This window comes from Impatiens glandulifera, chromosome 6 (assembly GCF_907164915.1).
Source record: "Impatiens glandulifera chromosome 6, dImpGla2.1, whole genome shotgun sequence".
Classification (NCBI taxonomy): Eukaryota; Viridiplantae; Streptophyta; class Magnoliopsida; order Ericales; family Balsaminaceae; genus Impatiens; species Impatiens glandulifera.
Window position 1 is genome coordinate 13867241 of NC_061867.1, and position 9989 is coordinate 13877229.

The window sequence follows — 9989 nt, forward strand, 5'->3', positions numbered from 1 at the left end:
GTGAAACTCGTTCTCATGTGAAGAACGCTTCACATTAGAGTTGTTCTGCACTCTCAAGGGAAGCGCGTTTTACATGAGAGTTATTGTACACTCTCAGGTAAATCGCACTTCATATGAAATATGAAATACTATAAATAGTAGTAATCTCCTATTTTAGTATAGTGGAGGTGAATATCCTTATTCTCCCTTAAGTTCTAGGGTCGAGCTCGTTAGGCGATAAGTTCTGCTCACTTGGTTAATTGGTTAAGTATGTTTGAGGCTATATGTTTAACCCAGCATACTCATTTCTTATAAATAGAACTAGTTTAGAGTATTAATGAAATATGTATCTCTCATCATTATTGTGTGGTTGTTGTTTGTTTTCTGAATATTACTAAAAATTCGTGATGTTTCACGAGCTACAAAGTTTGTTTCCGGTAGAGATTCGTGAAATAGGTTTCCGACAAAGATTCATTAAATATGTTTCTGGAAAATAATCCTGAATTGTCTAGAGAGAGAAATCATAATCGTGATAAAATAATGAAATTTTAAGAGATCAGAATTTATGTGAAGTGACATGATAGAGCGGGAAAATATTTGGGTTAAAAAGGGAATGGGTCGGATGTAAGCACTAAAAATTTACATATCTGATTTATAAAATTAAAATAATTATTTTGATTATTTGTGAATAAATAAATCAAAATAATTAACCCAATGCCAAAACTTAAATCAAACAACTAATTAAATTAATTATTGTGATAATTAAATCATAATTAATTAAGGATAATGGACAAAGAAAATAAATAAAATTATTTGGGATACATGTTATACTCATTTTATCTCAGATTAATTTAAAAAATTCAAAAGGATTAAAATAAATCATTTATGATAAAATGTGGTACCCGTTTTATTCCAAAAAGTTATTTATTTAACCCAAAAAAATAGATAAAATAAAATAATTTGGCAAAATATTTGTCATATTTATTTTAAATTTGTTGTATATTTTAAAGATTTAAAAATAAAGTCAAAAGAGTAAAAGAAAATTCAATTTTAAACAAACCCTTAAGATTTTAAATAATAAATAAAATTTGCAATCGGGTGTAGCCGAAATTCGGGAGAATGGCTACAACTAAAATCGTGGCCAACAGAAGAGCGCTGTATTTTCATTCAACGCCCAGGAGTAGCCAGCGTCACCCAATACAGTAGAAGAAAACGCGTGCACGAAGCAGCGGATCACCAAACGGCCAGTTCAACGTTGTTTCCTCAACCGCGGACGGAACGCTCCCCGTTTGACAAATGCGCCCGAAACGAAATCGTTTCACCGACAACCTTCGTCTTTTTCGTGATCGCCAGAAGGATAAGAACAACCGTCATCTTTAATTTTTCAATATGGAACTCTGCTATTTCTCAACTATTTTGACTGATTCAAAAAGTAAAATGATTACCCTACCACGGTGATTATTTCCCTTACATATAAGATCGTAATTACGACCTATATCGAAAACTTGCCGAAAGAACAACCAAAATACCATGAATGGTGTTTGACTAATTCGAGCCCATCAACCGACTTCCTTGACAATTTTGAAGCCAATGGATAACCTCTCAAGCCCTCAATCAAAAAAAATCAGAAATCCTCTAGTAAAGCTCAAGCTTTTGGGATTTTTCAAAATTTCTGTATTAGTCCTTAAATCTTAGATTCAGACATCCAGAAAGCTTCCTTAAGGTCTAAGGAGTGTTCTCCAACACTTGATAAGTTTTCAATAATCATTTAATTCATATTTCCAGTTTGAAATTGAAATGTGTATATTTCAATTTTCATAAGCCTGTTTGTTGTCTAGTTATTGTATTTTTTTATTGTAAAATGATACTAGGATCATTTACAAACTTTCTATGAAAGCTAGGATCGATAATTCGATCTTAAACAAACAAACCCAAATTTGAATTTGAAAAAAAATAAAAAACGGGTATTCTGTTCTTGGGCTAATCCTCAAGAACAACAACTTAAAAAGTTTCCCAACATGTTTCTAATGATGTTGGATAACTATTTTGATCATGTTTGATCCATCCCGATCATGTTTGATCAAAATCAAAATTGTCAATATAAATGAAAATTTTAAGTTCTTGAATTTGTCCAAATGAACAAGAAATATTAATGTTTTAGTACCAATCAATCATAAGTATAGGAAGTTATTGAGAAGCTCCTTACACTTCATTACAACTTAAAACCAAAAATCCCGATTTTGGTTCCTAAACTATTTTGATGAAATTGAACATCATCCATGTTGAATTGAGCATTGAGACGATGTTCATAATGTTCTGGGAGCTTTGTAAAGCTACATAGTCTCTTAGATCAAAGAATCTAAGCCTCCATAAAAATTGAAAAACATGCAATTTGGATGTTCTTGAGGACCAAAGGGTCCGACCAGGACCGAGGATCTTCGATCATGACCGAGAAATTTCAACTAGGACTAAGAGGTCCGACTTAGGTTTTTTAGCCAAGACTGAGAGCTCCGTCAAAAGCTTTTTAGACATAACTTAGAGGTCCGACTAAGGGTTTTTACATCTGACCTAATAATCGAACATAGGACCGAGGAGTCTCCCACCCAACCAAGAACTTCTAAACCCATGAGTGAAGACTTCTACACATGACCGAGAGGCCTGACCGAGAATTTTGGCACCCGACCGAGAATTCTAGCTAAGGACCGAGAGGCCTTAGCACCCTGACCGAGGATCCTAAGCCATGACAGATGGAGACCTGACTTTGGACTAAGAGCTTTTTAGCCTGACCGACAAAAATGAACCTAGGATTGAGGACACCGATTCTAAGGCCTGTTTGGCTCCAATTTTAAAATTCCAAAATAATATTAATAATTTGGAACCCCAAAACATATTTTAAAAATCCCAAAAAATCGAAAATGATTTCAAAATATTTTTGGGATATTTCCAAAATATTATTTCGATAAAGGCTTGTTTGGAATTTATTTTTAAACTCTAATGTCTTTAAATACTGATGTTCTTTAGGTATTTTCCCTCCTCAGTCAATGTCATCAGCAACAGGTACCAACATTTAAATATTGTTGTTACAATTTCTTAAATACACAAAGACATGTGCATGTCTAAGATCGGAAGAATAATTGGTTAAATAAAACGTTATACAACTAATTTTTAAAAGTCAATACTTTATAAAGTAAAGACCAATTTTAAAACGGGTACAGAGGATGAAGCGCAAAATCCTTTCCGAGTATTACCAAAGTTTGAACTAAAATGAAACTGTGGTGAAATACACCTTTGTATACGTACACCTTTTATTGATTTTAGAAATCAATTGACGACTTTGTTTTCAAATAAATAATCTTTTAAATTAATTTAAACACAAATTTTCAAAAATCAAATTTTATTTTGATTATAACAAACTTGAAGATTATATAAACTTGAACTAAATTAATTATTTTTATAATTAATTTAAAAAACTGTCAAGAATGATTAAAAATCTTTTATTTTATAAAGATTCCTGACACGTAAACCGATGTTAAAATTCTCAAAACTAGAGCTTTTCCGAGACAAAAGAGTTTTCCAGGGGTTATAATTTTCTAGCGACTCTGCTGGGATTAAATGTATAACTTAAAAACATAAACTTAGCTTTTCAGAAATATTTGTATCACGTTTTCAATTTAATAGGCATATCTCAAAATGTACAACACCTAAGGGATGCATAGACTTTATCCTGCTTAATGTCTATAATTGCTAAGCTTACATCACCCTAACATTACTTGCAAGAAAGTACACGACTAGATTCTTTACTTCTACACTTATGTGTAAAGATTGTCGATGAGGAACGACAATTTGTTACAAAAATGAGTGATGTTGCTAGAGGGAAAAGTAGAATGCAAGTGATCGACCTCACCCTTTAGCGATCAATCGTTCGATAATACGTAGGCATTGTGGAGGTGGGAGGAAATTCCCAATTGAGTTGATATTCTCTAGTTTATGGCAACGATTTTACCTCCTCTAGTATCGAGGAATGATACTCTCTTATCCTCTTAGCACAAAACACTTAGATAATCTCTCCAAGTCAGTTGTTTGTCGTGTCCAAACAACCAAAACCTCGACATTACAACCCTTACGTGACTACTATATATGTATTATGTGTATGCATGTATAGTCTAAGTGAACATCTCAAATTTGTTCCTTCTTCAAAATAAACACATTTTTGTAAAGGTTTTGAATTTCCAATCACGGACACGATGTCCATGTTGAAGGATGTCGCCCTGATCCCATGGATCGATAATTTCCACAAAAACGAGTGGAACCATGGGATCTATGGACTAACCCCATCATGAGGTTTATAAACTTCAAGATAAACAACACCTTCATGATGCAAATTCAAAGGAGGTGGAGCCCTGTGGGATGGATTTACTTTATAGGAGAAAGAAAAATGTATCTGACCATAGAAGAATTCTAAGATATTCTAATGATGTACAACAAAAATATTCTGCATCTGAAACCATTTGTAGATACAATGTCCTTAAAGAATCTTTTACAAGAGGAATACAAATACACCAAGACAACATCCAAGATAATCCTCAAGAAGAATGTCATCGATTTCCAAAATGGTGATCAGAAATAGAGACGTCCCCCTAACTATGGGCTCTTTCATGGTGACGATAACGGTCCTATTAACCCACTTCTTCATGGCTCCAGCGGATGAAAAACCATCATCCAAAATCCTGGAGGTAGCATACCAAATGCATAGGGAGACATGTATCATTCTAGCTGAAACACGGACGTGTTTTAATGATTTTTCCTAACCTCCACTATGAGAAAAAGAGACTCACCTCTAATTCTCTACATCTAGATGGTCGACAAACTTGGACGCCTTCCGCTAGTATATCCCAGAGACATCATGTCCCCTTCTCTTCAATAAAAAAGGATGAGGAAAGCTTCACCTGAACGTATTGTAGAGAATGACGACGAAGTCAGGGAGTTACTCTTGTGGCATCCCATTAAGAAGACGGCATACATGATGGATGATGAACCGATGATCGTGCTTATGGGATTGGAATGGGTTACCTCTTACTACACCCACAACCTTGTCAAACAGTTCAGTTGTGACTTTATGTCCTTTTGTATGGGACTTCCATCGTTATATAAAGGCCAATCGACCATAAAGCTATGTGGGACATCTCGAGAGGTGGCACAACGCATCCCAAATGGACATCTTGGAGAAGCGAAAGAACTATCTAACTGTCATTCTCTAAGAATACGAGCATGTTAAAAAAAGAAGAGGAGAAGGCTTCCAGTGTAGGAAAAGACTACATAAAGACCTAAAGTTTGTAACCTCTATCAACACTTTTTGCCTTTTAGACTCTCTCTATAAATTTTAAAAAGAGAGATATGCTTGTTATAAAATTAATGAATATGTTTTGTATAACAACTCTATGTTTGATCTTGAATCACAAAGGAGATGTTCATTCCCTAGGATTCATTTTACATGCATATGCATTGCATTGCATTGCATTGCATTGCATTGCATTGCATTATACTTGGTTACAATTACAAACTCTTACATCTTTCTCTTCACAACAGTCAATGACTACGACAGCCGATAAGGCTCCCATAAAGAGAGACCCAAAAACCGAATGCTTTATTCATCGTAGTATGGTCGAAGAAGCCCCAACACCTGAAATAGTCTTTATGACCGAATTTAGGGAAATGAATGCAAACTTGCAACATGTGAAGAAATAACTCGCACTGATCACAAATTCCTTAGTTAATCAGGAAACACCGTCCACATCCCAAAACATTTCTTCTTCCATCAATCCTAATCCTACTAGTCCTCGAACTAAAGAAGAAGTCTCTCTCTACAAAAAAAAAATCGAAGAAGATTTTGACCAAACCACACGAGCATAACACGGGACACATGAAGAAGTACTCAATCCTGTGGGACCACAGGAAAGACCAATTACAGCGGTTGATCAACCGTTGCTAACGGAATATGAACACCAGATGGCTCAAGTTCAAGTCATGCAAGCGGAGATGAAAGCCTAGCTAAATAAAATAGCTAAGGGCAAAAGTACCGATGAACACTATGACTAGAAGGATGCCATGAAAACTATTAAACGAGTAGTCATTCCATTGGGCATAAAATTACCAGCCTTATCTAAGTACATTGAAAAAAAGCTACAAGTCTGTCTTTTTCAAGATGTACACTTCTACAAAGACTCCATTGCGACTTAGAGAACCGACAATTCTCTATTTATTCTCTTAGTACCTCGACGATACTACTCTATGCTGGTATCTACAGTCAATCGATGAACTGGATGCAACATTCATAAAATTCTTATCTATGCACCACAACTTGAAACGACCAGAAAAGAAGTTCAAGAATATCAAACAAGGAGAATTTCTTTGTTTTTATCTAAAGATGGAAAGTTGTCGTCGAGAAAACTGATTCCCTCCCAAGCGAACAACGACAAATCGACATGATCTTGGAAAGAGTTAACGAACGATATTTTATTGGATTCACCATCAATACCTTCCTAAATATGAATAAGTAGCCGAAGAGTAGTAATAACATCGATGATGTCATCGAGAAAGAAAAGAGAGAGGGAAAACCAGTCAAACATTCCCCACCTTCAAGTCGTTTCCTAAGAAAGTAAAAGACAGAAGTACACTAGGTAACGAATACCTAGAAAGAACTTCCTCCTTAGAAGACGAGCACATCAACCCCTACAAAACTCACACCTCCAAAGGCTCCCAGACCTCCTATAGTCTTTGATGACCTAGGAATGTCTTTGAATCAAGTGATAAAGATTCTCTAGTAGAAGAATCTTATTAAACCCCTCGCCCTAAGAACATAGATACCTTTCTTGGGAAAATAGGAGAACGATTGGTGCGACTATAATCAAGCAAAAAGACATGATACTGATAACTATAGCGCCCTTAAATACTTGTTCCAATAATTGATCGATCAAAACATGATTGTCAAGCCTCGGATAGACAAGAATCCACTACTAAATCACTAAGTCAACATGATCACATCCGCGGAGTGGTCTTTGACGTTATCACATTGCTAGACAATCCACAATATCGAGCCAAAAATCAACATGATTGATCACTAGCCTTAAAAGAAGTCTAAAACCTATTCTAGTAAAACTTCTAAATGGTGGTAATCTAAAACGATTTCCCTCACCCACACCCCGATAGATATTGCAGAAACATGTGGTGGAACAAATTTTCAACACAGTTTCAAGAACCATAACAACCCATGAGCCATCCACTTCTCAATCACCTGTATGGAAAAGAAAGGAAGATGAGTCCAGAGCTCTTAACCCAGGAGACAGCCTCCTGAGTCAACTTAGAGCGACAAATGTTAACATTTCCATTGGTGAAATCCTAATGTACTCCATCGAGCACATGAAAGCCTTTAAGTTGGAGTAGAGTTTATGGCTATATGAATTATTCTAACTTTTAAATTAAAATAAATATATATATATTGTAGTTTAACATAATGTTAAAACAATTTTTTAGTTGATTTTAAGGGGAAAATTATTTTTATTAAAATATTAATTTTGACAAACTAATAAAACGAAACTGAATAGTAACAAAACCAATAGTTTGAGATTTTAAATAAATCGATGTCAACAATTTAGTTGTGCATATTAGTGTAGAGTTTAACTGAACCAAATTGGTTACACTATGAGTTGATTTAAGGAGTAAGTAAATCGATCAAAACGTTCAACCAAACTGAATATCAAACTGAACCGGTCAAATCGAATTCATTACAATTTCCTTTTAGCCAAATCGATCACAACGGTTCGATTTGATGGTTCAACGCCACTGAAACAGCTCACACTATTCAAACCGACCAAATGTTTTAAAATAATATTTAAATAAGACGGGAACAAAAATAAAACCTTAAACCGACAATGATGAGTAATGTTTTATAACTATTAGGTAATAACCTACATTTAAACTAATAATAATGAGAGAATAATATGAACTTAAAAACTTGTTAGTAAACTATTAAAAATATAAATTATTAGTAGTACACAAATTTAGTTTCATAATTACTAACTCAATTTAAGTGTGATATTTGGTTAAAAATTTAGTATAATGCATTTGTGTTTTGAAATTATGATAATAATTTTTTTTAAAAGGTTAATGAAATATGATATAATTGATAGTTGTTAAAATATCACGAAAAATCAATACAAAACACGAGTTTTTACCTTGTTACCAAACACAATGAGATCAACCATTAAGGAACAATAATAGAAACAAAGGGCAAAAATACTCACCAACGAACAAATATAATATAAAATCAAGTTTTGACGAGTTCATAGATCTTCAAAAAGATCAATAAGTTCAACAACCGCCTCCACCGATTTTTAGAAGAGATCTCCAAAATTGTCATAATAATAGTGTTGTGGAGTAAACGTATTAGTCGACCGCGATCATTGAATGTCATATAGTTCATTTCAAGCCAAATAGTCTACAAAAAAATAATCGGGATGGGAACCCATCAACTCAATCTAATCGAGCTCGCGGTTTCTATCTAAAGATCCCAACAATCAACGATTGACTCAAGCGTCAATCATTCAATACCAATCATATTCCAAATAAGCTCCAAATCGTACTCCTTTGCAATGTAAAAGCAAATGAGATGTCGTCTCCACCTCTTCACAATATATTCTACAACTACAACCATAATGTACTATTTTTTCATGCATTTATCGTCCATCAAGATCTCTTCATGCATGACACTCCATCAAAAAAATGAGATTTTTGAAGGAAATTTAGAATCCAACAACTTCTCACGTAAAAGGTCATATGGGGAAATCTCTACAAATAATGTGTTACAATGACCAACCTTAAAGGAATATATGTCTTGCCAACGTAAAATATCACGCGAAGAAGGAATCACCACTTTACACCACACTAAGAGCAACATTATTTCATGTAAGATGACTTATCTATCATTAAGTCTTCTCATATATCTAATTTGACTCGCAAAAATATTCAAATATTGATCGAACGTGTCCTTTACCAATGCATTTCTATAGATCGATGTTAAAGTGAGGGTTGGGAATGACAAGGCAAGAATTTTGACACTACACTAAATATCATCATAGAATTTGATCAATGAGTCATTGATAACAAAAAATCTACATTACCTACAAAAAGACTTCCACATAGTAGAGATTTCACTCCAAAAATTACAACCAATTGATCGAAAGCTAGATTTAGTGAATCATACAAACAAACAAGTCCAAACATACATTTAATCATATTTGCCCATAAATAACTAGGCTCTGAAGAGAATTTGATACACCATTTTGACAAAAGAGATTTGTTAAATGAAACCAAATCACTAATTCCCGAGCCCCATTAATCCTTGACTCTCTTTACTTTATTCCAACTCACCAAATGACTAAAGAATGACTCAAAGAATTCCTAAAGAAAATTGTACATAATTATTTCTATTTTCACGTCTACCGTCTTAGGAATAGGAAACAAAGAGATCATAAAAATAGGTATAGAGGCCAATGCAGTTTTGATAAGGACCAAACGACCCCTTTTGAAAATCATCTCAATTTTCTAAATATGTAACTTCCTCTCTATTTTTGAGATAAATTGTGTCCTAGGAGGCTTGGGAGCAGGCTTTAGCACCGAGAGGCATACCAAGATAAGTATACGGAAATGTATCAATATCAATATCAAAACCAAAAATACTTGCCAAATATGTTTTCCTCTTAGTGGAAACAAAATCCGAGAATAAAATAATAGATTTACCAATATTGACTCGCATTCTAGAACATGCTCCGAACAACCATAAAATATCTCGCAAATGCTTTACATTTTTGTGTGTGGTTTGTAACATGCACAACGTATCGTTAGCGAAGATCAAATGAGAAATGATAAAAGGAGACTTCATTGCCCCCCAATCCACTTCTTTGATGAGACCAGTTTGTTTTGTGAATTTTATCATTCTAGAAAGTGCTTCCATG